The 27,506-nt window shown below is 43.7% G+C and overlaps 1 long non-coding RNA gene across 1 annotated transcript; it reads left to right on the plus strand.

Annotated features, from left to right (window-relative positions):
- The first annotated feature begins 1,939 nt into the window (after nt 1-1,939).
- LOC122666262 lies at nt 1,940-27,099 on the plus strand. The gene is made up of 4 exons (XR_006333520.1): nt 1,940-2,312; nt 8,513-8,520; nt 20,152-20,158; nt 27,087-27,099. It is a non-coding gene; the product is annotated as an uncharacterized LOC122666262 (long non-coding RNA).
- The last annotated feature ends 407 nt before the right edge of the window (nt 27,100-27,506 follow it).

Consider the following 27,506-nt stretch of genomic DNA (forward strand, 5'->3'; position numbering starts at 1 on the left):
CTTCAGCATATGATCTCCATAGAAAAGCTTTAATCTTAGGAAGAGATCAGTTGTTCCATATTTTGACTGTACAATGGGGGGAATGGATTGCCATTTATGAATTCTAGATGATGATGCTTGAAAGGCAGATTTCTGAGAATTGAGAGGAGGTAATAGGTTGCTTGGATTGAAAAAACAAAAAAAAAAAACTTTACGGGCAGGCTCCCCAAATCTGGAAATCTTCTTAAGGAGTAAGGCTCAATTTAATTTTGAGGATTGCTTGCTTGTTAGATGGGTGGAAATAGTAGTCCAGCAAATCAAATCAGTTTTCCATGATGAATGGGAATGATTAATGATGTTAGCCACATATTAAATAGGGCAGTGAGATGGTTTGGGATACTGAAGATGAAAATCTGGGAGCGAGAGGACCTACTTGTCTTCTCATATCCTAACTGATTCTCCATTGCCAATTTGCTAGAGAAGAACTTTCCTCCATTCGAGAACGTTGCGCCAGGTCCGTACGGGCTTGTTTCCTTGGTCAGCATGGAGAAAATTAGTTATTGGGAAATAAACGGCCTTCATCAATTTAACCCATAAGGAGGACGGGTTTTTCCATAATCTCCAAGTCACTTTTGAAAGAAGGCCAGGCATGGTTTTGAAGGGTGGAATTGCGAAAGCTTAAGCCGCCACACCCCTTGCAAAGGTAGAGTCTTGTCAATGAAATCAAATTGGAGTTTCTTTTCGTTCTCCCTTTGGCCCCAATAGAATCTCAACATAGCCTACCAAACATGATTGTGATGAGAAGTCTGGAGAGAAAAATGGGAAGCTGTGTAATTGGACATAGAAGTGGTCATATATTTTAGGAGAACCTCCCAATCTGCATGAGAGAGGAGTTGATGTTTTCACTTAAACCATTTTCTTACATGTTTTTTCAGTAACATCTTTGAGCACTGCAACTTTAGGGACCCCCACTTCTATAGGTAATCCTAAGTATTTTGAGGGGTCGTTACCGTAGGGAACCTTGAGAATGCGAGAGAACCACTTTTTTTAATCTGTTTTGGGGTGTTCAGGTTCGATGTCAAGCTTGACTTCTTTAAATTTATGGCCTGGACGCTAGCTCTATAATATGTCTTACGGAAAACTTTGAGATGATAGATACCTTGAAGCTTGACTTTCAGAAACAATAAGCAATCATCAGTGAAAAGAAAGTGAGATACTAAAGGGGCTTTGTTCGGAACTTTGATGCCACAAACCAGATTTTATGAAATAGAGGAGATGCATTCCACGATTACGTAAAACCCATCAATTTTAAAATCCCAAACTAGGAAGAGCTTCTTTATAAAATTCCACTCCAAACGATCAAACGCTTACCGTATGTCAAGTTTGAGACCAAAAATTGTTTTTTTTTTTTGGGTTTTTTACAATTACCACCCAAAAAACTTTCATATCTACTATTACCCCCCCCAAAAAAAACTTTCAAACAACTGTTACCCTCCCCCGTTGCATACTAATAACTAAGTGACCCCCACTATTACAGACCCGTAACGAAGAGGGTTAGTAGTGATACTGTGTCGTCGTCATGAAATTTGTACGATGAAAATGCCCTTTGTCCAAAGTGAAATTTTTTACAATTACCACCCCAAAAACTTTCATATCTACTACTAACCCCCCCAAAAAAAAAAAAAAAAAAAAAAACTTTTAAACAACTGCTACCCTCCCTTGTTGCATATTAATGACTAAGTGACCCCTACCGTTACACACCCGTAACGAAGGGGGTTAGTAGTGATACCGTGCCATTGTCACGGAATTTGTAGGACAAAAATACCCTTCGTCCAAAGTGAAATAAAACAATCTTCAAAGGGTTATACCTTTACTTCCTCTTCTTCACTTCACCTATTGCAGCAAACCGGAGGAAGAAGAACTTCGTCAGCGGCTGAAACATCGCCTGCTAAAGAAGTTCATCAACGCGATCTAAACAAGCAACAATGGATTTCTCGCCAGCTAAGGAATTCCAATCCCTGGATGTGGAGAGTAATTCATCAATGGTGTCGAGGAAGGCTGAGGCATCGGCGGAAACAGACCAAATGGGCTGATCAGCCAAGACATATTGAGAGATCTGTTGATCAAGAGATTTCAGAGTCTGCTCCAAGGCAGCATAACTTCGAGGATCGTCGCTGTTGATCTTCTCAGACAACTTCTCTCTGGAGAAGCGGGCGTCGAAGGAGAAGAACAACTGAAGAATGTCATCAGCCATGGTCTCGGTCCGGCCAAGGGTCTTAGCAATGTGGCGAGCCACAACGATGAGTTTGTCTTCACCATTTTCATCCATTAACGTTATACGATTCAATCCAAATTCTCTCTCACCTAAGGCAATAACCACATCACTGAGATTGAGAATGAAAGAGGGATAAGGTTTTCTGTACAGATTTGGCTTCGAAAATGGTAATCAAGAGGAGAAAAGGTATCTGTGGCGAAGTGTTTGATATGGATAGGGAGACAAGAAGATGAAGAAGATGAGATAATAAAGGGTTTTGGTTCTCCTTCAAGGAAAGTAGTTTCAGTGAAAGAGAGTAGCTGTAGTAGTAAATCATCCTAATTCCTATAGAGGGGCAGGTCATTGAGACGAAGAAAACAAAAGAATAACCCTTTGAAGATTGTTTTATTTCACTTTGGACGAAGGGCATTTTTGTCCTACAAATTCCGTGACAACGGCACAATATCACTACTAACCCCCTCCGTTACAGGTCTATAACGGTGGGGGTCACTTAGTCATTAATATGCAACAGGGAAGGGTAGCAGTTATTTAAAAGTTTTTTTTGGGGGGGATAATAGTAGATATAAAAGTTTTTGGGGTGGTAATTGTAAAAAATTTCACTTTGGACGAAGGGCATTTTCATCCTACAAATTTTGTGACAACGACACAGTATCACTACTAACCCCCTCCGTTACGGGTTTGTAACAGTGGGGGTCACTTAGTTACTAGTATGCAACAGGGGAGGGTAATAGTTGTTTGAAAGTTTTTAGGGGGGTAATAGTAGAGATGAAAGTTTTTGGGGTGGTAATTGTAAAAAACCCTCTCTTTTTTTCGCCTTTTCTTATGATGTTTGATGTAGTGAAATAGCTCATGAGCTATAAATATATTATTAACTATCATATGATCAGGAACAAATGCTGATTGAGTAGTGCAATGATACCATAAAGAGAGTCTTTGAGCTTGTCCGCCATGATCTTGGATACCACTTTGACAGTGTTGAGCTGTATAATTGTGGATTTCATTACTGATTTCAATTGGTCTATTACAAGGTGTATAAATAGAGACTAGAGGATCCCAAGAGGATCAAATCTTCACATGTGATAATAGGAAAATATCCATATCACATGTGGCTGTATTGGGTAACAGAATATTCACAGGATCGTGAGATACATGGTAGGTGGTATACATAGAAGGTGATACAAAAGGTAATAGGATATACATGGTAGGAGCCAATATAGCACGTTCCAAGAGTGAGAACGGCTATATTGGTCAATACACCCCCTCAAGATGAAGAACCGACGTGGCAGAGCTTTAGCTTGTCTCGCATAAACTGAAATCTTGCAGTTGGCAATGCTTTGGTCAACACGTCTACTATTTGATCATGGGTGGAGATGAACTGCACCTGTAGTGCTTTGGCGGCCACTTGTTCACTCACAAAGTGAAAATCAATCTCTACGTGTTTCGTGCGTGCATGGAATACGGGATTTGCTGACAAATATGTAGCACCAATGTTGTCGCACCATAATATTGGTGCTACTGGTTGGGGAATGCCAAGCTCTTTGAATAAGGCTTGCAACCATATTAATTCAGCCGCCGCATCAGCTAGAGCCTTGTATTCGGCCTCAGTAGAAGACCGAGACACTGTTTTCTGCTTCCTGGAGTTCCATGAGATAAGATTAGGGCCCAAAAATATTGCATAAGCCCCTGTGGATCGTCGATCAATAGGGCTACCTTCCCAGTCAGCATCTGTGTATGCTTGTAGTGTCATTGAGGACGATTTTTGGAAATACAGTCCATGAGACATAGTACCCTTGAGGTACCTGAGAATACGCTTCACAAGGCTCCAATCATCATTTATTGGGGAGTGCATAAATTGACAAACTCGGTTAACCGCGAAAGCCACATCTAGTCTAGTGAGAGTGACATACTGCAAGGCCCCCACAATGGATCTGTAATTGCTTGGATCCGAATAAGATACACCCCCTGAGTCTGATGCCTTTGTAGATGTAGGCATTGGTGTAGATATGGATTTACAATCTGCCATGCCAGCACGGTCCAGGAGATCTGACACATACTGTCGTTGAGAGAGAACCAACCCATGTTGAGTCCGATGGGCTTCAATGCCCAAGAAGTAGTGTAATGGGCCCAAGTCTTTTATTGAAAATTCTTGGGCCAGGCTTGCTAGTAAAGCTGAAATATTGGACTGGGAATCACCTGTTACCAAGATATCATCTACATAGACTAGCACATATATCACCGAGCTGCCCTGGCGAGATATAAAGAGTGATGTATCAGTCTTTGATGCAATAAATCCAGTGGATAGGAGAAACCTGGATAGTCTTTGGAAACAGGCTCGAGGTGCCTGCTTAAGTCCATACAAGGACCGGTGCAGGCGGCATACATAGGCCGGGTGAGTCTTATCCTCAAAGCCTGGAGGCTGGGCCATGTAAACCTCTTCTGCCAATTCTCCATGGAGAAAGGCATTTTGTACATCAAGTTGCCTAATTGACCACCCTTTAGATACTGCCAAAGAAATTACTGTCCAAATGGTAGGTTGCTTCACAATTGGACTAAATGTTTCCCCATAGTCCACTCCTTGTTGTTGGTGGAATCCTTTGGCCACCAGCCGAGCCTTATATCTTTCAATGGACCCATCTGCCTTTCTCTTTATTCTAAACACCCACTTACAGCCCACCAAATTTTGATTGGGGGAGGGGGGTACCAAACTCCAAGTGCCATTGCGAATAAGGGCATTAAATTCTTCAGCCATGGCCTGGCGCCATTCAGGGATTTTGACAGCCTGTGAGAAGCAAGTCGGTTCAATGGGTTGAGGTGAGGATGGTAAGGTGTGTAGTGCGGCTTTGTGAGAGCGCATTCTCATGGCATGACGGGTGGGTGATGGTGATGGGTTAGTAGGAGATGGGTCGTGGTAGAGATCCATGAAGGACCGGGTACGGATAGTTGGTGAGGGTGGTCCAGACACAGGACTTTGGTCGGGACTGGTATGTCCCAAAGGTGGTGGTGATGGCGGTGAAGGTGGTGATGGTGGTGGCTGAAATGGTGGTGTGGCTGGTGATGGTGGTGGGGAGATTAGTGGCGGTGATGGAGGAATAGGTGGTACTGGCTGCGGCAATGGTGCAGCAATATTGGGCGAAACAGCCCAAGGGGTGGACACCTGTGAAGTGGTCCTAGATGCAGGGGGTACAGTTGCAAAGGGAAAAATATTTTCAGAAAAAGTTACATGTCGAAATACCTGGATACGACCAGTGGACCTATCAAGACATCGATAAGCAAGGTGAGAAGGACTGTAACCCAAGAATACATACGGGGCAGATCTATAATCCATCTTGTGCGCATTAAAGGGACGTAAAAGAGGGTAACACAGGCATCCAAACACACGAAGAAAAGAATAATTCGGAACCCGATGAAATAAAATTTGGAAGGGGGAAACCCCAGAAGAAACACGAGAGGGTAAGCGGTTAATCAAGAAAACTGCAGTTTCAAAGGCAAATGTCCAGTGAACTTGTGGAACCGAGGCATGAGCGAGCAGGGATAGTCCAGTTTCTACAATATGCCTATGCCTGCGTTCGACTGCTCCCTGCTGCTCATGGACATGGGGCGCAGAAAGCCTGTGTGACCCCACAGTTTGAAAAAACTTTGGTAGGGTCTAAAATTCCCCCCCCCAATCCGTTTGGACAGATTTGATTTTACGATCAAATTGGCGTTCTACAAGCCTTTGAAAATTTTGAAAAATTCCAAAAACCTCAGATTTGCGAATCATGGGGAAGAACCATATGAATTTAGAATAATCATCTACAAAAATAATGAAATAACGGTGTCCAGCAGGAGAAGGAGTAGGGGAAGGTCCCCACACATCACTGAAAATAAGTTCTAATGGAAACAAACTTCGTGAAAAGGTTTCGCCTAAAGATCGGCGACACGCCTTTCCCATTTGACAGGCAGTACAAGATTTATTCAATGAATTATTCAAAGAAGGTAAATTATTGATTTTCACTATTTGATGAAGTAAATCCGCATGAGGATGGCCAAGACGAGAGTGCCAGCCATCAAGAGAGGTCCTACAAGTGAGATTTGCTGATCGAGAAATGCGCACAGGAATGGTGTATAGACCACCACTACTCGGACCGGACAGGATAGTAGCTTTGGTTCTCCGATCCTTCACAAAAAAGCAAGATGGATGAAATTCGAAAAATGCATCATTATCAATAACAAATCTATTAACAGACAGAAGAGGTTTGGATATAGAAGGGACATGTAACACATCAGATAAAATGAAATTACGAGATGAAGAGTGAGATGGAATGGAAGAAGTACCAATATGTGATATGGGAACACCCTTACCATTGCCGACCTGTAGAGAATCAATACCGGTATATTGATCATAAGTGGATAAGGCATTGAGATCAGGTGTCACATGATGAGTTGCACCTGTGTCTGGGTACCATGGTAATTGGTGGTTGGGTGTGGGAAGGAGGGGTGGTGCCGATTGGGTAGGATAGTTTGTGTAGTGGGCTGCCAGGGTGGTGTTTGGCTGATATTGGAACTGAGATGATTGACGGGTTGGGAAGTTTGGTGGTGGTTTGGGTTTGCTATAACAGGAGATGGTGTCATGGGTGTCACGATTGCACCAGTGGCACCATAGGCGTGTGCCCTGAGATCGGCCACGGCCTCCACGGCCTCTCCAAGAGCCACTCCCTCGGCCAGAAGAAGGGAATCGGCTGTCAACCTAAGTGGTGCCCTTTTGAACCTGATTGGCAGAGGGAGAAGCATTAGAAGATCCGGCATCAGTCAAGGAAAGCTTGGACAGCTTCGAACCATGCAAGAATTCATGGCTGAGAAGCATTGCATGTAAATCATCATACGGCAAGGGTGTTGTTCAGGTGAGAAGGGAAGAAATAATATCATTAAAGTCTGATTTTAATCCCCTAAAGATATGGAGATTAAAGGTACTCTGTCTTAATGGATGGCTGGCTGCACTTAGTTCTTCAGAGATTGTCTTTGCATGTTGAAGAAATGCGGAGACAGATTCTTCAGGCTTTTGCTCTAACTCTTGCAAAGCCATTGTCAAGGACATGATACGGCTCTCTGAGGGTGATGAAAAGGCAGTGTGCAAGGTGTCTCAGATTTCCTTGCTAGTGCGCTTGCCAAGGATGAGAGGGAACACCTCCTCAGAGGAATAAACTTCGTAACAAGGAGTCCTGGCGACGCCAAGATGTTGCAGCGGTTGGATCAGCAGGGCATGGAGTGGTCCCATCAAGATGACCAAATTAACCTTGGCCATCAAGAAAGGGTTCAACCTGTGAGTGCCAGAACAGGTAGTTCTTGGATGTGAGCTTCACCGAAAGGTAGTGGTGAGCATGATGTAGAGAAGAAGGTCCATGGGGAAGGGAGGTAAGAACATTGCTGCTGTCCACGATATTGGTGTTTGAGTTGGCTGAATCGTCTTCTCCAGCCATGATGGAAGGAGAAAAAAAAAAAATTAAAAGGAAAGGCTAGCTAGGCTCGTTGGAGCACTTTTAGGCTCTTGATACCATGTTGAGCTGTATAATTGGGGATTTCATTACTGATTTCAATTGGTCTATTACAAGGTGTATAAATAGAGACTAGAGGATCCCAAGAGGATCAAATCTCCACATGTGATAATAAGAAAATATCCATATCACATGTGGCTGTATTGGGTAACAGAATATTCACAAGATCGTGAGATACATGGTAGGTGGTATACATAGAAGGTGATACAAAAGGTAATAGGATATACATGGTAGGAGCCAATATAGCACGTTCCAAGAGTGAGAACGGCTATATTGGTCAATAGACAGCAACACCACATAAACTTATGGGGTGGAATTGATATGAATGTTCTGGAGAGGCAACCTTCGGGATGAGGCATACGTAGGTGTTGTTCAAATCTTTGGGGAGGATATTTATGAGAAAACATTCAGAGACAAAGTGATACAAATCATCTTTGATATTATTCCAAAATTTTTAGAAGAAAATGGGAGGGAAACAGTCGGGGCCAGGGGATTTCAGGGGCTCCATTGCTGAAAGGACTTTCTACACTTCCTTCATCTGAGGAACAACGCAAAGAGAGGAGTTAATGTCTTCAGTCACAACCGAGAGCATCGTAGCAAGAGTCTGAATCAAAGATTCAATGTCAATACCTTTAGATGAGAATGTCTTATGGAAGTGAGACATAATTTCTTCATACACCTTGTACTCAGGTCAACCTCCAGATTGCTTTTTGAGTTTCAAAATAAGGTTTGATTGTCTTCGTTGGACCGTGGTGGCATAAAAAAAACGCTAAATTCTGATCACTGCTTTGAAGCCATGGAACTCTTGATTTTTGTAGCCACATAACCTCTATTTAGGTGCTCCTAATTCTGGGTATGGTCCCAAGGGGGGGGGGGGGGAGGGGACTGGAGAGATTATAGTTGAGGCTTGAGGGATTTAATTTTGAGTTGTACATGAACAAATTCTTTTCTATTCCATTTTAAAAGGGAAGATATGCAGTTTGAAAGCTTTTGATGGAAAATGGAGGCTACTGTACCTTCAGATGGGATGGAGCAGCTTTTGGACACAATGCCTTTGCAATCAGGGTGGCGAAGTCATATAATATAGCCTTGAAGCGAAAAGGGTGGGGACCTAGAGTTGTACCACCATCTGTATCGATCAAGAGAGGATTGTGGTCCGAGCCTATCACATGGAGAATGAAAACAATGGCATTCTCAAAATGAGTTCTCCAAGCTGGATTGACCAATCCATGATTCATTTGATTTTTATGTCGAGCGCTCCTCTTCTTTTATTGTTCCAAAATGAAAGTTGGGACATGAGAACCGAGGTCAATCAAGTGACATTGGTCAAACATTTTTTGAAATTGAAAGGTATCATGAGAACCTCTGTTATTCCCTCTGATTTTTTATGCCAAGCAAGGTAGGATTTGAAGTCTCCAACATAAATCCGCGGGTCATGGCAGTTAGAACCCTGCAAGATCAGGTTGTTCCATATTGCTTGCTTGTTATTATGGCCTTAATTTAAAGAGACTATAGTATCTATTAACCTGTTATCCAACTAGATAATTTGAATTTCAATGTAGTAATGCCAAAGTAAGGCCCTTCCCCTTGAAGCCCCTTGAGAATTAACCATGAAAGAGTGTTGGAACTTGAGCCTTCTTCTAATTTTCTCATTTCTGTTGGGATGGTTTTTGGATTCGATTGAGAAGATGATTTCTAGCTAGCTGTTCAAAGTTAGAGAGGTTGCAAAGGACACAAACTATTAGGGGACCCCTAGCCCCTGGCAATTGTAGGTGATAAATTTCATGATTTCCCATGGGACTGATATACCCTAGTCGACACGGGTCCAGAAAATAAAAAAGGCCCAGATTTACGTTCTGTGAGGGAGATGTCATTGTCCAAGTTCTATTCTGTGAGAGCGATATCGATGTCCATCTATTGAGGTTCTTTTTTGTTGGTATAGCAGGCTCTCTTGGTTTTGTTGACAGATCAAGATGATTTGAAAATTTGATGGGAGTGCCAAGTTTTGGGGTCTGAGGAGGAGCGGCTGCGCCTTGAGGATGGGGAGTTGGGAGGTCATTTTGCGGAGGATTGAAATGAGAGATGTGGGATCTTTATCACCCCAGTACTGGGGGCACTGCTGTGCACATCGTGCGGCGCAGCAGTGCCCATGTGTGCACAGTGGGCCCCACTGTGCACACATGGGCGCTGCTGTGTCGCACGATGCGCACAGCAGCGCCCCCAGTACTGGGGGCAATAATTTTCCGAGAGATGTGTGATTGGGGTTTGAGGTTGGGCCTAGGAGGCGTGAGTTCTGAGTATTGTGTGAGGGGTAGCCCAGGGGGAGATGCAGTATGAGTTTGAAATGTGGTGGGGGTGATGATGTATGGGCTTGTTGAGTGGTGGTGGGTGTTGGAGTATGGGCTTTTAAGGGTTGGGCTTTGTATGGGGAAGGATAAGTAATAACAAGGTGGACTTATGTATTGGTGTACGCGGGTGCATGAGGGTTTCGACTAGATAAGGAGATAGTCTCCATGTGTTGGGAGTAGGGAAATGAGAACCTCAGATTGATTGGGATATTTAATGAGGTAATCACGGATGTATGAGTGAAGGGTCAAATGTATAAGGTGAGGTGATAGAGATGGGGTAGCAGCTGGGAGGGATGTGTAGCAGATGGGAGAGAGAGTGGGGTGGGGGGGGGGGGGGGGTGGGGGGCCTCCATAAGAGCAGGAAAGGAGAACATGAATGTAGAGAGGTAAAATGCAGGATGGAGGGGCAAAATGCAGAGGAATGGAGGATACTGGGAACAAAGAGGGGTTATAAGGATGGCGTCGGTGGCTCACATAAAGTTGAGGAGAAATTCATTCTCACTAGTGGGCGAGAGAACCCGGCCCTAAAAAGCTTAACATTCATATAAATAGTAGGAATGCACTTCATCGTTAGTGCAATGTAATTTTTTCTCCCTAACATGTCTAACCAAAATATAAACTATTCTTACAAGAGTTCTTGTTGGTCAGACAACGATCCAGGGATCAAACCATGGTTCCCTGGGGAGACCAAGATATTTATTCTTAGGGTTTTGCACGCCTTAGGTTAGCCCATGGTGTCCCATGGGTGCCCCATTTTAATTTTTAGGGCTTCCCATGGTCGCCCATGGGAACCCTGGTGCATCCTTGTTAGGGTTTCTCCTTCTCTCATGTATCCCATAAAATTTATTATCACAGTAGGGACGAAGAAACTCATCCCTAGTCCATCACATGGCAAGGGGGATCCATCCCTAACTCGAACGCACAGCGGAAAAGGTCGATTCGAGTTTCTTTCTCATCCCATAAATATTAATAATCAATAAACTGAAGGAATTAATGAAGAACTACTAACCTGGTGAGCCTCAAGTGTTGCTCCTCCAATAGACAGTGGTTCTTCCTCCAGCGAGCGCTCCAAGCAAACAGATCTGAACCTCCAATGGTGCTACCAAGGTTCTACACGCCAGTCCTAGATGCCCTCAAACTCCTCAGCACAGATCTAGGGTTTCACAAACCCTAACTCTCAAACACAGGTGAGAGAAGCAAGAAGAAGAAGAGAGATCACAAGAGGGAGAGAGAGAAATCAAAAACGTAGGAGAGAGAGTGTCTGCTCCAAAAACATGGAGAGCTTCCTCTTCTGCGTTTTTTTGGTCCCCTATTTATAATAATAGGGTTTAATTAAATCCTCGATATATTTAATAGAGCCCTAGTGAGAGTCTGACTCTCTCTCTCTCAGTCTGGCAGTTCTGTTTAAACTCAAAGTGCTACACAGGTGAAGAAGCAGAATCTAATAGGGAAAGTATTAATTAGATTCTTTATTTAATTATTAATGGATAATTACAATTAGCACCAAATCCATTAATTAAATAAAGAGCCAATTAAATTAGCAAATTCCAAATAACTCCCTATATGATAACAATTTATCATATACAACCCCCCCACTAATCAACATCATCATTATGGAATCTAGGGCATGTACACATGTACTGCCAAACCCCAATCCATAGTACATGTCCATATAAGAACGTCTGTGCATCCGATCGGGTCCCGCAAAACTCGATAAAACACTTTATTTGAAATAACTATAAAAAATGTATCATTTTATGTAAAGTAAATTTTGCAAAACCATTTCCAAAACGGTACTGGATCCAGATTCTGATTCGACCATGCACAGACAGTCTCTACTTGGTGTTCCCCAATCGGGCAGTGGTGACCGTGTTGGATAACTCCTTCATTCACAAAGTGTTCATGCATTCCCAGAACATCGGCTTTGACTTGCTTGAGTCTCAGTCATTGATGAACCAAAGAATGCGATCACACTTTGCAGTGACAGGGTTCCCTCAAGTACAGGGTGTCGGTGACACATGTCGATCCCTTCCTACATCTGGCAGTAATACATGAGAGAATCGACAAAGTAGATTCTTCGCCAATTCACACATCAAACATGTGAGCACTCGCATTCGTATTCTGACATCACATGTCTAGGCATACCCAATGCGACTACCATATGATAAGGGTGCCCAGCCCAAACCCTAGTCGTGACTACCATTTTAAGTGTAACTTACAGACACATAATGCTCAAAAAGTTTATATCGCATGTGACAATATTAAACTAAAATGTATAAATGTTCAATATAAAGGTGAACCAGGTTGAACCGGACCGAACCAGGTTTGATGGACACATACTTGTCCAACAATCTCCCACTTGTACATCAAAACCAATTCCCCATACATTTTAAACCCATGCCCTCCATGTGTTTCTCAAACACACCTGGTGATAAACCCTTTGTCATGGCATCATACACATTTTTAGTTGTGTCCACTTTGGAGATACTCATGTCACCCTGCTGAATAATCTCTCTGATGAGGTGATACTTCCGCTGCACGTGCTTGTTCCTCTGATGAGCCCTAGGCTCCTTAGCTTGTGCAATGGCCCCTCTATTGTCACATAACAGGGGAATAGGACCCTTGACAAGATCAGGGACTACCTCCAAATTTGATAGAAATTTCCTCAGCCAAACACCTTCTTTTGCTGCATCACAAGCTGCAACGTATTCTGCTTCGATAGTAGAATCGGCTGTAGACTTTTGTTTCGCACTCCGCCACACAATGGCACCTCCACCCATTAGATATACCATCCCGGACATGGATTTTCTGTCATCCTTGTCAATTTAGAAATCCAAATCTGTGTATCCTAATACTGACAACTGATCAGATCCAAAAACCAAGAAATATTCCTTAGTCCTTCTCAAGTACTTGAGGATATTCTTGACAGCACTCCAATGCTCGCGTCCAGGGTTAGATTGATAACGACTTACCATACCTACTACATAGGAAATGTCCGGCCTCGTACACAACATAGCATACATAAGACTCCCTACTACTGAGGCATAGGGAATCCTCTTCATCTCTTCAATGTCTGTCTGAGACTGAGGACATTGAGATCTGGAAAGACTGACTCCATGTCTGAAGGGAACACTTCTCCTCTTGGAGTTCTCCATATTAAATCTGGCCAGGACTTTGTCTATATAGGTAGCCTGTGACAAGCCTAGCATCCTTTTCTGGCGATCTCTTACGAGTTTGATCCCAAGGATATAGCTAGCTTCACCAAGGTCTTTCATCAAAAATGTTGTGGATAACCACTATTTTACTGATGAAAGGAATCCTACATCGTTACCAATCAGCAATATGTCATCTACGTATAAAATAAGAAAACATACTGTCCTCCCACTGATCTTCTTGTAAACGCATGGTTCATCCATGTTTTGATCAAAACCAAACGATTTGATTGATTGATCAAACCTGATGTTCCAGCTCCTGGAAGCCTGCTTCAGCCCATAAATGGACCTCTGCAATTTGCACACCTTTCTTTCTTCCTCCAAGGAAGAGTACCCCTCTAGCTGTTCCATGTAGATTTTCTCTTAAAAGAACCCATGTAGAAATGCAGTCTGCACATCCATCTGCTAGATCTCATAATCAAAGTGTGCTGCGATAGCCAATAAAATCCTGATGGATTTCATCATCGCTACTGATGAAAAGGTTTCCTCATAGTCTATACCCTCTTTCTGGGTATAGCCCTTTGCTACCAATCTCGCTTTGAATCTTTCGACCTTTCCATCTACGCCCTTCTTCCTCTTGAAGATCCATTTACATCCAATCGGCTTGACGTCAAGTGGTGGATCGACTAGTGTCCAGACCTTGTTGGAATGCATCGAATCGATTTCAGAGCGCATTGCTTCCAGCCATCTAGCGACATCAGCATCCTTTAGAGCCTCAGAGTATGTCATTGAATCATCATCCGATTCAACCGATACCATGTGGAACTCTTCCACTGTTTCCTCTCCGGTTAGAAGAGTTAGCCTGGTGGGTGGTTTAATAGTCCTCCCACTGCGTCAAGGTTCCTCAGGTGTGGGTATGTCAGTTGGTCTCACTTCTGAAAGTGATGTTTCTGAGCCATCTGATAGCTCTTTTATGACTACTGGTTCGGACCTCTGGGTCATCATTTCTTCCTCAAAAAATGTGACATGTTTACTTACAATGACCTTTTGGTCAACTGGGTCATAGAAATAATAGCCTATCGTGCCTTTGGGGTAGCCTAAGAAATAGCATCTCGAAGTCCTGGATTCCAACTTGTCTGTCTATTGCTTTCGTACATGTGCTATGCAACCCCATACCCTAAGGTGTTGAATACTGGGCTTTTGCCCCTTCCACAACTCAAAGGGTGTCTTGGCTACAGACTTAGATAGAACCCTATTCAAGATATATATCGTCGTCTCTAAAGCGTAACCCCAGAAAGAAAGAGGCAGCTCACTATAAGTGAGCATCGTCCTGACCATATCCAATAGGGTCCGATTGCGTCGTTCGGATACACCATTTTGTTGTGGTGTGTCTGGATTAGTTAGCTGACTAACTATCCCTTGGGATATGAGATGTTCTTTAAACTCATCCGATAGATACTCCCCTCCACGATTTGATTGTAAGGACTTGATGCGTTTATCGAGCTGTCTTTCGATCTCGGCTTGGAATTCTTTGAATTTATCAAAGGCTTCCGATTTCCTATGCATCAAGTATATGTAACCATATCTAGAGTAATCATCGGTGAATGTGATATAGTACTCATACCCATATCTTGCTTGTATGTTTATGGGTCCACACACGTCAGTGTGTATCAACTCCAATAGATCTATGGCTCTAGCAGCTTTATTGCTAAAGGGTTTCTTGGTCATTTTGCCCTGAAGGCATGACTCACAGGTGGGGAATGGTTCCACCCTCAGACTCTCTAAGGGTCCATCCCTCACCAATCTACTGATTCGGTCCACATTTATGTGACCCAATCTTAGATGCCACAGATATGTTGAGTTCACTGGAGCTGCTTTCCATTTCAAATCAACATTTGAAACAACATTCGTTCTAATAGGGCAATCTAGAAAATACAAACCACTTTGCATATATCCGGATGCCACAAAGGAATTATTAAAACGAATAATCAATTTAGAATTAAAGGAAAAACTATATCCGTCCAAAACAAGTTTTGAAACTGAAATTATCTTCCTCTTGAAAGAGGGTACATAATAGCAATCCTTTAAAACTAAACTAGCAGAACTAAAATTTAAAATAAAAGTTCCCACAGCCAACGCCATGGTTTCAGCTCCAGTGCCCATCCGAAAACACACTTCATTTCTTTCCAGGTTCCTTGTCTCCCTGAACCCCTGCAAATCATTGCAAATGTGAACAGTGGATCCACTATCCACCAACCAAGAATTGGTCGGTTCAAAAGAGAAATTAGACTTATAAAGAACGTGAACATCACATGTACCTTCTTTAGCAGCCTCTATTTCATCTGGCTTCTTGTCTTTCAAAGTTGCCAGGTAAGCACGACAGTTTCTTTTCCAGTGACCCTTCTTCTTGCAATAGAAGCACTTGCCTTTGCCTTTATTGCCAGACTTCCCACCCTTGGCTTTCAGGGTCTTGCCCTTACTTTCCTTTTTCTTCTTCTTCCCATTTGAAGAAGGCTTTGCCTTAGTTGCATTGACCTCAGCCTTGTCCTTTTTCAAGGACGCTTCAGCCTCTACCAGCGCATTAGCAAGCTCGGTGAGCTCCATCTCCTTCTAGGACATCCTAAAAGCTGCGTAAGCAGAAGTGAGTGACGCTAAGATCACATCAGTCTTGTATCATAGGCTGAAATCAGTCCCCATGGATTCCAGTTTTTCAAACAGATTGATCATTTTCATTACATGATCCATCACTAGAGTCCCCTGGGACATCTTGGAGTTATGGATTTGACTCACCGCATCAGAATGTGCATGTGTCAACTGCCTGTTGAACAATTCAGCAAGTTTATCCATTTTACCCCCAGCAGTGCATATATCCTTGACTGAGTCTACAACTGACTTTTTCAACGATCCTAGGATATAGAGTGATGCCTTGGAATCCCTCATGAGGAACTCTTGCATCTCTTCATTTGCCACAAAATCGTTCAGGTCGGGTTGAGGAGGAACTTGTTCATCTAGAACTGTGTACAGTCCTTCAGCAATCAGGAGTAACTTAATGCTCCGGTACCAATCGACATAGTTTGTACCATTAAGTTTGTATTCGCTAATGAGTGTTAACAGGTTGGAATTAACGGCAGCCATCGTATATTAATCTACACATGCACAAGTAAATAACCACATGCTAATTAATGACCATTGAAAATAATAAATTGAGCACACACACATCAATGGTCTTTCATGATTTGGGTTTCCCTCATAACCCAAAAGATGAATTGGATACCTACAACCCTTGCATGCATAACTTACCCTATCGGGAGTCATTATACACACCATGGTAGTGTGGACTAAGCTGTCCGCCTCATGGGCTTCCAATATTTTTGGCCACCTGGGTGTCATGTCCAGATCCTATCGGCTGACATGCACCCAAGTCATGTACTTACCTATTGCATTAGTTAGAATCATGGAATCATGAAAGATGGTCCACTGTCGCAATGCCCTCTCACTATCCATACCCTAACGTATCTATATAGAGGTAAATATAGATAAATATATGACAGAGGTCTTGGCAATGTCCTGTCGGCTTATGCGGGGTCATGTCACACACTTTCTACATTTATCTTCAATAGGAGGCCATGTACATGTCTACCGATTAAGACTAGTCCATATCATACATGTATTGTGAATAAAGAGGGGTTAATTAACTCTCACATACATGGATAGATTTAAACAACATTAATTAAAAGTGATTATGGGATGGCAGCATTTGTATCAGAAGCAATTAAAGAACCCTCCCAATAAAAATAAAACTAATAACTTTGGGTGCATTTATCATGCCATGGATGCCACGCCTCGATCATCTCCTCCGCCCGATTACGTCTTCAAAGTAGGTGACTTGCATCTGTATAAGCTTTGAGCACCACATGCCCTGGGAGTCCTAACTCCTCTAAAATTACAATGGAAACTTAGGAAAAATTCTATACACTTTCCTTTCCATAATAATAAAGAAACCCCGCATGGAGAAACCAACCCACCATTTGGGCTGCCCATGGGGTGGAGTACATTTGTTTATAAAAAAGATAGGGGGAGAGAGAGAAAGAGAGAGAAGCATCACATCCACCCATAACCCCATGTATCACATACATAAACAATCCATCTGTAAGTACCGCGGTCCTTCGGGACGAAGGTTTCCTCAACCCTTTGTGGTATATGGCGACATAGGGTTTTGGGAGATGTATGTGTGTGTGTATGGATATGGATAACATTGTCAATGTATAATATTGATAAATAGGGGATTGGGATCATGCATTAAAATGTGTTAATATAATGAGAAGTCGCCACCTAGGGTTAGGGCCTAGGACCCATTAAGTGTAGCCCTATCCATGGTGAGCGAAATCGGGCTACGTGACTCCATATGGTCCGACCAAAGGTTTGGGTAAGGGGTCAGGTTACGAGTGTGGGAAGGTGTTAGGCACCCACCTCGCCCGGCCGAAGTCGATCTCTCTGTGTTAGATGCTACATAAGGACGAATGTTCTCTCTCTTTTATTACGGGGATGGGGGATATTATGAACTACATTCAGATGCTATGAATTGAACTAAAGCATAATAAATTACATTATATATATGAAAAATGCGGATTAAAATGATGAAATATGAAAGGACTACATTGGATCAACAAAAATGCAATAATTATACCTGTATGGTTGTATTCCCCTGGCTCAAGGGAGATAGACGAATGGACCGACGCTGCTTCTTTCTCGGCAGAGTAACGGCTCTTTCGAGTGATTTGGAAAAGAGTAAACAGACAGAATAACGTCTGTAACAAAGGAGTTTTGATGGTTATCCGTGCACAGACGGGATACCAACGCCAAGGAGCCAAAGCGCTCTATACTCAGAGGGACAATCGAAGGATCTGTCCGCCACAAGAAAACTTCAAGCATTCACACACTCATGAGAGAAGGAGGGGAAATGAGGGTGAAAAGGGAGGAAAAGAGGCTAGGAATCACTTAGGGAGGGTCTCTCTACCCAAAATCCCTTGGGAAATGTGGGAGGGGACCCTCCTATTTATAGGGAGGGACCCTTTCTCTCTCTTGGCCGGATAAGTCCTCCACGGCACCGTGGAGATGTCCACGGCGCCGTGGGGGACTTTTCCACGACGCCGTGGGTGATGTCAGCAGGCTGATGTCACACCCCCTCATGGGAAGGTGCCCACGGTGCCGTGGGAAGGCGTCCATTGTGCCGTGGGAAGAGTCCACGGCACCGTGGGAGCGCAGTGCCATTTTTCCTTATTTTTGGGCCTAAAATGGGTCATTTTGTGCTCAGCATGGTTCTTGGTCTTATAGGTCAGGTATCTTTGGGTCTGAAAAGAGGGAGAGTGCGTCGTCCATCGTCCATGTCCCGTTGTCATCATTTCCAATCAGGGGGTGACAAAAAATTAGCGTCTACAGTTTTCCCCTCTTTGGCCGAGGCCTGTGCCAACAGCCGAAGGGTAAAGACAAAATACCAACTAATTTTGTCACCAAGAGCATGTACTGCTGACGCTTTGCTCAAAGGCGGCAGAGTTGCTAAAAATAGGCGGTTAATCGCGATGAAATCTTTCGGTAATCCTCAAAAGAAAAGCTCGGACGAACCAAATCTTTACCTTGTGAGCATTGCTCAAACAATTTTTGAGGGTGATAAGGCACCGCTCGACCAAAGACCTAGATAAGGCACCACTCGGCCCACAAGATCGAATATGAGGGACTCCACTGGGATAGAATTTTGAGGGTGATAAGGCACCACTCGGCCCGAAGATCCAATTTAAGGGTGATAAGGCACCACTCAACCAAAAGTCAAACTTGGATGGTTATAAGGTGCCACTCGACCGAAACCATCAAGTTTGGAGGCTGATAAGGCACCACTCAACCTAAGATCTAAATAAAGCACCACTCGGCCCGAAGATCAAATTTGAGGGTGATAAGGCACCACTCAACCAAAAGTCAAACTTGGATGGTTATAAGGTGCCACTAGACCGGAACCATTAAGTTTGGAGGGTGATAAGGCACCACTCAACCAAAAGTCAAACTTGGATGGTTATAAGGTGCCACTAGACCGGAACCATTAAGTTTGGAGGGTGATAAGGCACCACTCGATCGAAGATCTAGATAAGCCACCACTCGGCCCGAAGATCCAATTTGAGGGTGATAAGGCACCACTCAACCAAAAGTCAAACTTGGATGGTTATAAGGTGCCACTCGACTGAAACCATCAAGTTTGGAGGGTGATAGGGCACCACTCAATCGAAAGTCAGTATTGAGGGATTTCACTGGGGATTTTTTTTTTCTTATTTATTTATTTATTTTTATTTTCTTTTCTTCTTTCTTCTCTATTATTTTTTTTTTTTTTTTTGGTCCACGGCCCTGTGTGCACGGCTACGTGCCAGACTTCACGGCTCCGTGGCCAAACCTCCACGGCGCCGTGGGCGCGATAGAGAATTTATAAATAGAGGGCTCCCTCCCTCATTTCTTCACTCTCATTTCTGCTGTGAAGCGCTGCTATTTTTTATTTTTGACTTCAACCCCTTTTTATCCGCTCACACCATGTCTTTCCGCCGACGAGGACGCCGGTCTCACCGGGAGCCACTACTCGGCACTACTGCTCGCGATACATGAGCTACATGGTATCTTTCGGGGGTTACCCTGGCCGACACTGCCCGCCATGGTTGCCGCTCCATATGGGGCCAGGTCAGTATTCTTACTCTTTCCCTTTTAATTTATGCATTTTATTTATATTAGCTTCATACCTCACCACATAGATTAGAGGTAACGTCCCTAGATTCTGCCCTAAGCACCTAATGGCATGCAAATCTAGGTAATGCCTCTAGATACCATCCTAGGCACCTAGTGGCATGTAAATCAAAGCGATGCCATCAGACACCATCTTAAGTGTCTTTTGACATGCAAATCTAGGTAACACCTCTAGATACCATCCTAGGCACCTAGTGGCATGCAAATCAAAGTGAGGTCATCAGACACTACCCTAAGTGTCCTTTGGCACGTAAGTCTAGGTAATGCCTCTAGATACCCTCCTAGGCACCTAGTGGCATGTAAATCAAAGCAAGGCCATTAGACACTACCATAAGTGTCTTTTGGCACACAAATCTAGGTAACGCCTCTAGATACCCTCCTAGGCACCTAGTGCCACGCAAATCAAAGTGAAGCCATCAGACACTATCCTAAGAGTCTTTTGACACGCAAATCTAGGTAATGCCTCTAGATACCCTCCTAGGCACCTAATGGCATGCAAATCAAAGCAAGGCCATCAGACACTACCCTAAGTGTCCTTTGGCATGTAAATCTAGGTAATGCCTCTAGATACCCTCCTAGGCACCTAGTGGCATGCAAATCAAAGCGAGGCCATCAGACACTATCCTACGTGTCCTTTGGCACATAAATCTAGGTAACACCTCTAGATACCCTCCTAGGCACCTAGTGGCATGTAAATCAAAGCGAGACCATCAGACACTATCCTAAGTATCTTTTGGCATGCAAATCAAGGTAACGCCTCTAGATACCCTCCTAGGCACCTAATGACACACTAATCAAAGCGAGGCCATCAGACACTACCCTAAGTGTCTTTTGGCACACAAATCAAGGAAATGCCCTTTTTTACAGCCTCTCCCTCCCTCTCTTTTTTTTTTTTAATTTAATTGTTGTCCCCATTATTTTGGCTAACCACTTGCCTTATTTTTCTTTGCAGGGTAGCTCCCTTCCTTCGCCCAAGAAGTATTATGGGCTGGAGGCTATTTCAGAGTGGTACCGCACACTTTGCCTGACGGTATACTCGCACGTAGTTCGGACCGGGCTGGGACACATTGCCTCGTCCCTAGCTCACGAGTTGGACAGTCCGACTGCGAGGGCTCTGATAGAGAGGTGGTGGTCAAGCACCCATACATTTCACCTTCCCTTTGGTGAGGCGACGGTCACCCCCCTAGATTTCTACATGATTACAGGACTACCCTTTGGTGGGTTACCCATGACACTGACTCCGGAGGAGAGGATTATAGCCTCGGAGGAGCCATTAGAGCGCCTGGAGTATTATAGGCAGCAGTTGGGGATTGCCGTTACAGGGAGAGAGATCCCCATGTCGGTCTTCAGGGGTACCTGGGATGAGAGGGTCGTTATAGACCAGTCTTCGTCCGTCCTTCAGGATCAGCAGGCTCGATGCTTCCTCCTCTTCTTGCTAGCAGAGGTGATCTTCAGCGATATGACGGGTACGGTGACAGCCGATGCCGCATATGTTTGCTTCTTTGAGCACTTTGACGTGGCCGCGGGCTACGATTGGGGGGGTTCGGCGTACGCCTACTTCCTGGATATGTTAGATTATCTGGTTGTGGGGTCACCGAACCTGATCGGATGCTGCTATGTCTTATAGGTTAGTTCTCTCAACTTTGCCTTTTTCTCTTTCCTTTTTTATTTTTATCTTATTCTTACTTTTTTGAGCTCATTTATGATTGCCTATTGTAGATGTGCAGCTATGAGATCCTTCGGTTCTGGGTCCCTACTTTCAGACCTGGGGATGACCCCGAAACCACCTTTCCTCGGACTACGCGATGGCATAAGTCCCACTTGCTCAGGAGTGGTCGCCATAAGGACCTTGGGTCCATTCGCGGCCTCCTGAACGAGCTGCAGCCTACCGAGGTAAATTTAAAGTGGTTGTTTATCTTATTTTCTCTTTTCTTCTCTTTTTTTTTTTTTTTTTTGCATTGATCTTGACTCTTACTTGACAGGCTTCTCTCCGTCCTTATTTGGGGGAGGTGATTTTAGAGCCGGACATGTTTGACAGGGCCTCAGCTCTCTCTACTCGTAGGGTCCTTTTTGAGGGCCCATGGGGGTTTGCTTTTTACTTGGGAGAGCGAGTGTCCCTGCAGTGGTCTGAGGCTCGCTTGGTGCCCTTCCCTCCTCCTGCTCGGGTCCATCAGCCAGCCTTGATGGATCGGGATGAGATCAGGCATTGGAGGGTTGGTGAGCCTGCGACTGGGCTGGTGCTAGCCGAGATGGACTATACCGACTTCCTTCTCCGAGAGACAGTCTGCGTCCCCCTCACCCGCGAGGGACCTCAGGTAAGATCTTCTCCATTTTCCCCTCTTCTCCTCAGATTGTTAATCTAGCTTTTATTCTGATGTGTTTCTCTTCTTGACAGTTTCCAGGTCGCCCCATGATTCCAGGGGTCTATGGTGGTGGGAGTTCTTCTCGTGCCTCCCGAGTAGGGGAGGTGGAGTCAGGTGTTGGGCCTTCTGGAGAGGTTCCAGCTCTACGGATTGCTGGTCCAGATGACCACATTCCAGGGTATCGTTCGTGGTTCATTCGCCACCATGAGCCTGGGATGGTTGAGGTCATCTTACCACCTCCTCGGGCTGCAGATACGGACCTAGGCCTCCCTCTTCCTTATGATGGGGTAAGCACATCCGAATTTCCTAACTTCATCCATTATTTTTCAAATTCTTGACATCTTGGGTGATTATCATGTTTAGGTGGATGCGAGCCGATACGCCGACATGAGGCGTATGATGGCAAGCATGGATGAGATGATCATCTCGCGTGTGGACGCGGGCTATAGTATGGTAATGCTTTGTCTCTTTCCCCCCCCCCCCTCTCTTCTTTCTTTTTTCTTTTTTTATTTCAATTTTTTTTTATTATTATTTTTTTTTTCTTTACTTATCTTTTGATTTTCCTCTCTCTCTCTTTCTCTCTCTTTTTTAAGAGGGTTGAGCTCGACCATTGTCGGAGAGAGATTGAGAGACTCAGGCTTACAAATGATCAACTGCAGTTCAACCTTACGCGGGTTGAGGTCGAGAGGGATGCCCTGATAGTGTCCCAAAGTGGAGAGGGGGGAGGCTTGGATGTTGACGATTACTCCCCTGAGTCATGACCACTCCTCTTTTTTTTGCTTCTTTTTTTTTTATTTGGAAGTATTGTTACAACTATGTACATTTACTCTCCTTCCCCTTTTCTTTTTTTGTTCATACATTTTGGTATGGATACTGGTGCAATTTTTATGTACACTTTTCTTCTTCTTTTTTTTTTGTACACATAAACGAATTGTTTATGAATTCATTGGATATTTTTTTTCTTTGCACATGAGACTCCATCCCTTTCCTTAGAAGCACAAATTCCATTGGTAAATGGTTCCATTACATGATCAAGGACAGAGAAATTGAGAAAAGACAGACTAAAAAGTAAAGATAGGAACATCTAATTGATATCACTTATTTGTAACATCTTTCGGATAACAAAATCACCACTTCTTATGTCACATCTTTGGGGTTATGAAATTCTCCATCTTAGGTCGTTCCTGTCTTGAAGATACTAAGTAAGGGATATAAAAACTGGTGTCAGCTAAACCCCTGAATCTCACATAATTGTACCTTGATGTTTCTGATTTTTCTATCTCGGCCTTCATCCAAGGGCAATTCCATTAGATTTCTTGGACATCTCTCTCCTCCAAATATTTCTTCGAGTCTTGGACCTTGTGGAATTCTGACTTCTCCCTTTGTATTTGATAATGCATAGGCCGGAGGTGAGGACACGAAATTGGTGTGACCAATTTTAGTTTTTCCATCAACCACATTTGGAACACTGCCGGAGATCCATGAAGGAAGTCTGTTCCGTATTTCTGAGACTGACTCATGGTATTAAACCCTTTGAATGTTTCTGCTAAAATGGTAGGAGCGATGTCGCATCCTTCTTCAATTTGCCTAACCACTTTTGCAATTATTGGAGACATGCCTTTTCCCGGAGATGCTAACAAATACCTCCCAATCATACAGAATAAGTAAGCCCACTTTCTGCGTCGGATCTGTCTTTCTTCTTCAAATCCATTGTTGTTGAAGATCTCCGCAACTTTCAACGCATCCACCCTGTCATAATTGAGAACTTGCTTTAACTCCTTCTTATTCAAGGCAAAGAAATCTCCCAATTTTTTTAAGAGTTGTTCTTTCTTCATAGTTGGGAGGAACAACTTTCCTCGAGGGGGTGACATCATGCAAGCCCAGAATTCTTCAACGGTAGGAGCCAACCAGACTTTTTCGACGCGAAACGCGTGCAATTGGGGGTTCCAGCACTTCGAAACTTTCCTTAGTAAATCACGATGGAGCTTGAAGCAACTGATCCTTCCCAATACTATCAGATGGTGATCCTCTAGAAGTGTAGGCTTGTCCACATTCATCCGGAGAGTCCACTGACGCAACTGTTCGTTGAGTCCTTCTTTCTTTGGTCCTCTCATGCTACCTGTATCAAAGATTGGGCTATCATTTTGCGACACAAAATGAATAAATCCTTTGTTAATAACCAGCTCTAGATGACTTTACTCCTAAGCTAGGTCAAGGAATGGAAGGCCAAATGGCGAGATTTACTCATATGTGCAAGGGACGCCGGCTGGCAGAATTTATGGGAGGAAACCAATACAATGCCCTCTCTCTTTTTTTTTTTTTTTTTGAGACCGTACCCGAATACATCGAGTTGCCTACGTATCCCTTTGGAGGAATCAGGTCGAACGTAGTTCAAATTGCTTCACATATCTCAGACAAAATACTTCTTTAGCTGGTCCATATTGACCAATCCCCAAAGATCTTCTCCGTCAAGATCAGAGAGTTGGACCGCCTGTCCTGCCAATATGGTCTTGACTTTGTAGGGTCCACTCCAATTGGGTCGGAACTTTCCTCTTGGGTCATGGATTGGAGCTCGCTGCTTTCTAAGGACCAAATCTCCTTCTTCAATGTTCTGAGTGCGGACACCCCTATTGAATGCCCTAGCCATTCTTTGCTGATATTTCTTGAGATTGTCCACGGCCTTCATCCTTTTCTCATCCAGGAGATTGAGCTCTTTGTATCTGGCCCTTACCCATTCCCCTTCTGGCAATTGACTATCGAGTAAGACTCGAAGAGAAGGGACCTAAATTTCTACCGGCAATACGGTTTCCATCCCATATACCAGAGAATACGGGGTAGCTCCGATAGAGGTTCGGATGGATGTCCGATATGCCCATAAGGCTAGTGGAAGTTTCTCTGCCCAGTCATTGTGTGTATCTTCCATCTTTTGCAATATGACCTTCATATTCTTGTTGGCTGCTTCTATTGCTCCATTAGTCTGTGGTCGGTAAGTAGTAGACTTATGCCTCTTAATGCCAAATTGGTTATAGAGTTCTTCCACTTTTCCCCTGAAATGCAGGCCCTAATCTGAAATCAACTGTTGCAGCACACCGTATCTGCAAATGAGATTCTCTTTTATGAACTTTGCCACCTTTGCGAAAGTTAGAACTGCATAAAGTTGAGCCTCCACCCATTTTGTGAAATAGTCGATAGTGACTAACACGAATTGATGTCCCATCCTGAGAATTTTCTTGGCCAGCATCCTTGCATTCATGTGTGGTCCACATATTCCTTGATGGATTTCTTCCATAATGATTTGAGCCTGATCCTCATCTACACATAATAGTTGGATACCATCATAAGACCTCTTATACAACAAGTTTCCTTGGAGGATGAATTGAGTAGCGTATTTTCGCAAATGCCTCTTCTCTCTTTCTGAAAACTCTTCAGGATATCTCCTTTCCTTGATGTAGTCGACCACTGGAGCATACCAAGGTCTTCCATCCTCGGTGAGCGTATTGACTGGTTCTCCATATGCTGGGCAGGTCCTTCTTTCTATTAGGAAGGGCTGGATCTTGTCCTGAGTATCACATTCTACCATGGACGCCAAAGTGGCTAAAGCATCGGCGAACTAATTGCTATCCCTGGGCAGATACTCAAAAGAAACTTCCTTGAAGCATTGCGTCAGTTGTTCTAGATAGACTTGGTAAGGCTTCAACTTCTCATCCTTAGTCTTCCACTTTCCTTGTGTTTGACAGATCACCACAGAGGAATCTCCGTAAACTTTAATTTTGTCAACTCCTACAGACAGAGCCATTTCTAACCCAATAGCACAAGCTTCATACTCTGCTATGTTATTGGTACAACTAAATTCCAATCTGAAGGCCATTGGCAAGTAAAAGTCCTCTGGGGTTATCAATAACACCCTTGCGCCAAATCCTTTTTGATTGGCGGCTCCATCAAAGTACAGTTGCCACCCCCTAGTTGGTCCGGCTTCTATGGAGTGCAAATCTTCATCTGGGAAGAGGTCCTCTGTTGCTCGGGAATCATCCTCTGAGGGAAATGCTGCTAGATGGTCAGAGATTGCTCGCCCTTTCATAGACTTTTGACTGACATAAGTTATGTCGAATTCTGATAATAGCAACAACCACCTAGCCATCCTCCTTGTCAATGCTGGTTGCTCAAAGAGGTACTTAATTGGATCCATACGAGAGATCAACCTGATGGGATGTGACACCATGTAGTGCCTCAGGCGCTTAGTTACCCAAACCAGAGATGTACATGTCTTTTCTACTGGGGCATATCGAGTTTCATACTCGATGAATTTCTTGCTTAAATAGTAGATTACATGCTCTTCTCCATCTGCCTTGCCAACTTGGGCCATCATTGATCCGATCGCTGTTTCTCCTACTAACAAATATAGGAGCAAAGGTTCACCGAACACTGGAGGGACAAGTATAGGAGGAGAAAGTAGATACTCTTTGATTTTCATAAAGGCATCTTGACATTTCTCATTCCATTCTTTCGGCTCTTTCTTCCTTAGGAGTTTGAAGATAGGTTCACAAGTGGATGTCAACCGAAATATGAATCTGCTGATGTACTGAATGCGGCCCAAAAACCCTCGTACCTCTTTTTCTATCCGGGGTGGTGGCATTTTCGTGATGGCTTTTATCTTGTCAGAGTCCACTTCTATCCCTCTTTCGCTAACAAGAAATCCCAGTAATTTTTCTGCTTTGGCCCCAAACACACACTTCTGACGGTTCAGCCTTAGCTTGTATTCTTTGATTCTTTCAAAAAACTTTCTGAGATCTGCAAAATGGCCTTGTCGGTCAATAGATTTGACTATCATATCATCGACATATACCTCTACTTCTTTGTGTATCATGTCGTGTAGGATAGCCGTGGCCGCTCTTTGATATGTTGCCCCAGCATTTTTCAACCCAAAAGGCATTACTTTGTAACAAAACGTGCCCCAGGGTGTGGTGAAGGCAGTTTTCTCTCTGTCCTCCGGGCACATACTAATTTGGTTATATCCTGAGAAACCATCCATGAAGGACAGTAGAGCATGGCCCGCAGTGTTGTCTACCAAAATGTCAATATGG

This window comes from Telopea speciosissima, chromosome 6 (assembly GCF_018873765.1).
Source record: "Telopea speciosissima isolate NSW1024214 ecotype Mountain lineage chromosome 6, Tspe_v1, whole genome shotgun sequence".
Lineage (NCBI taxonomy): Eukaryota > Viridiplantae > Streptophyta > Magnoliopsida > Proteales > Proteaceae > Telopea > Telopea speciosissima.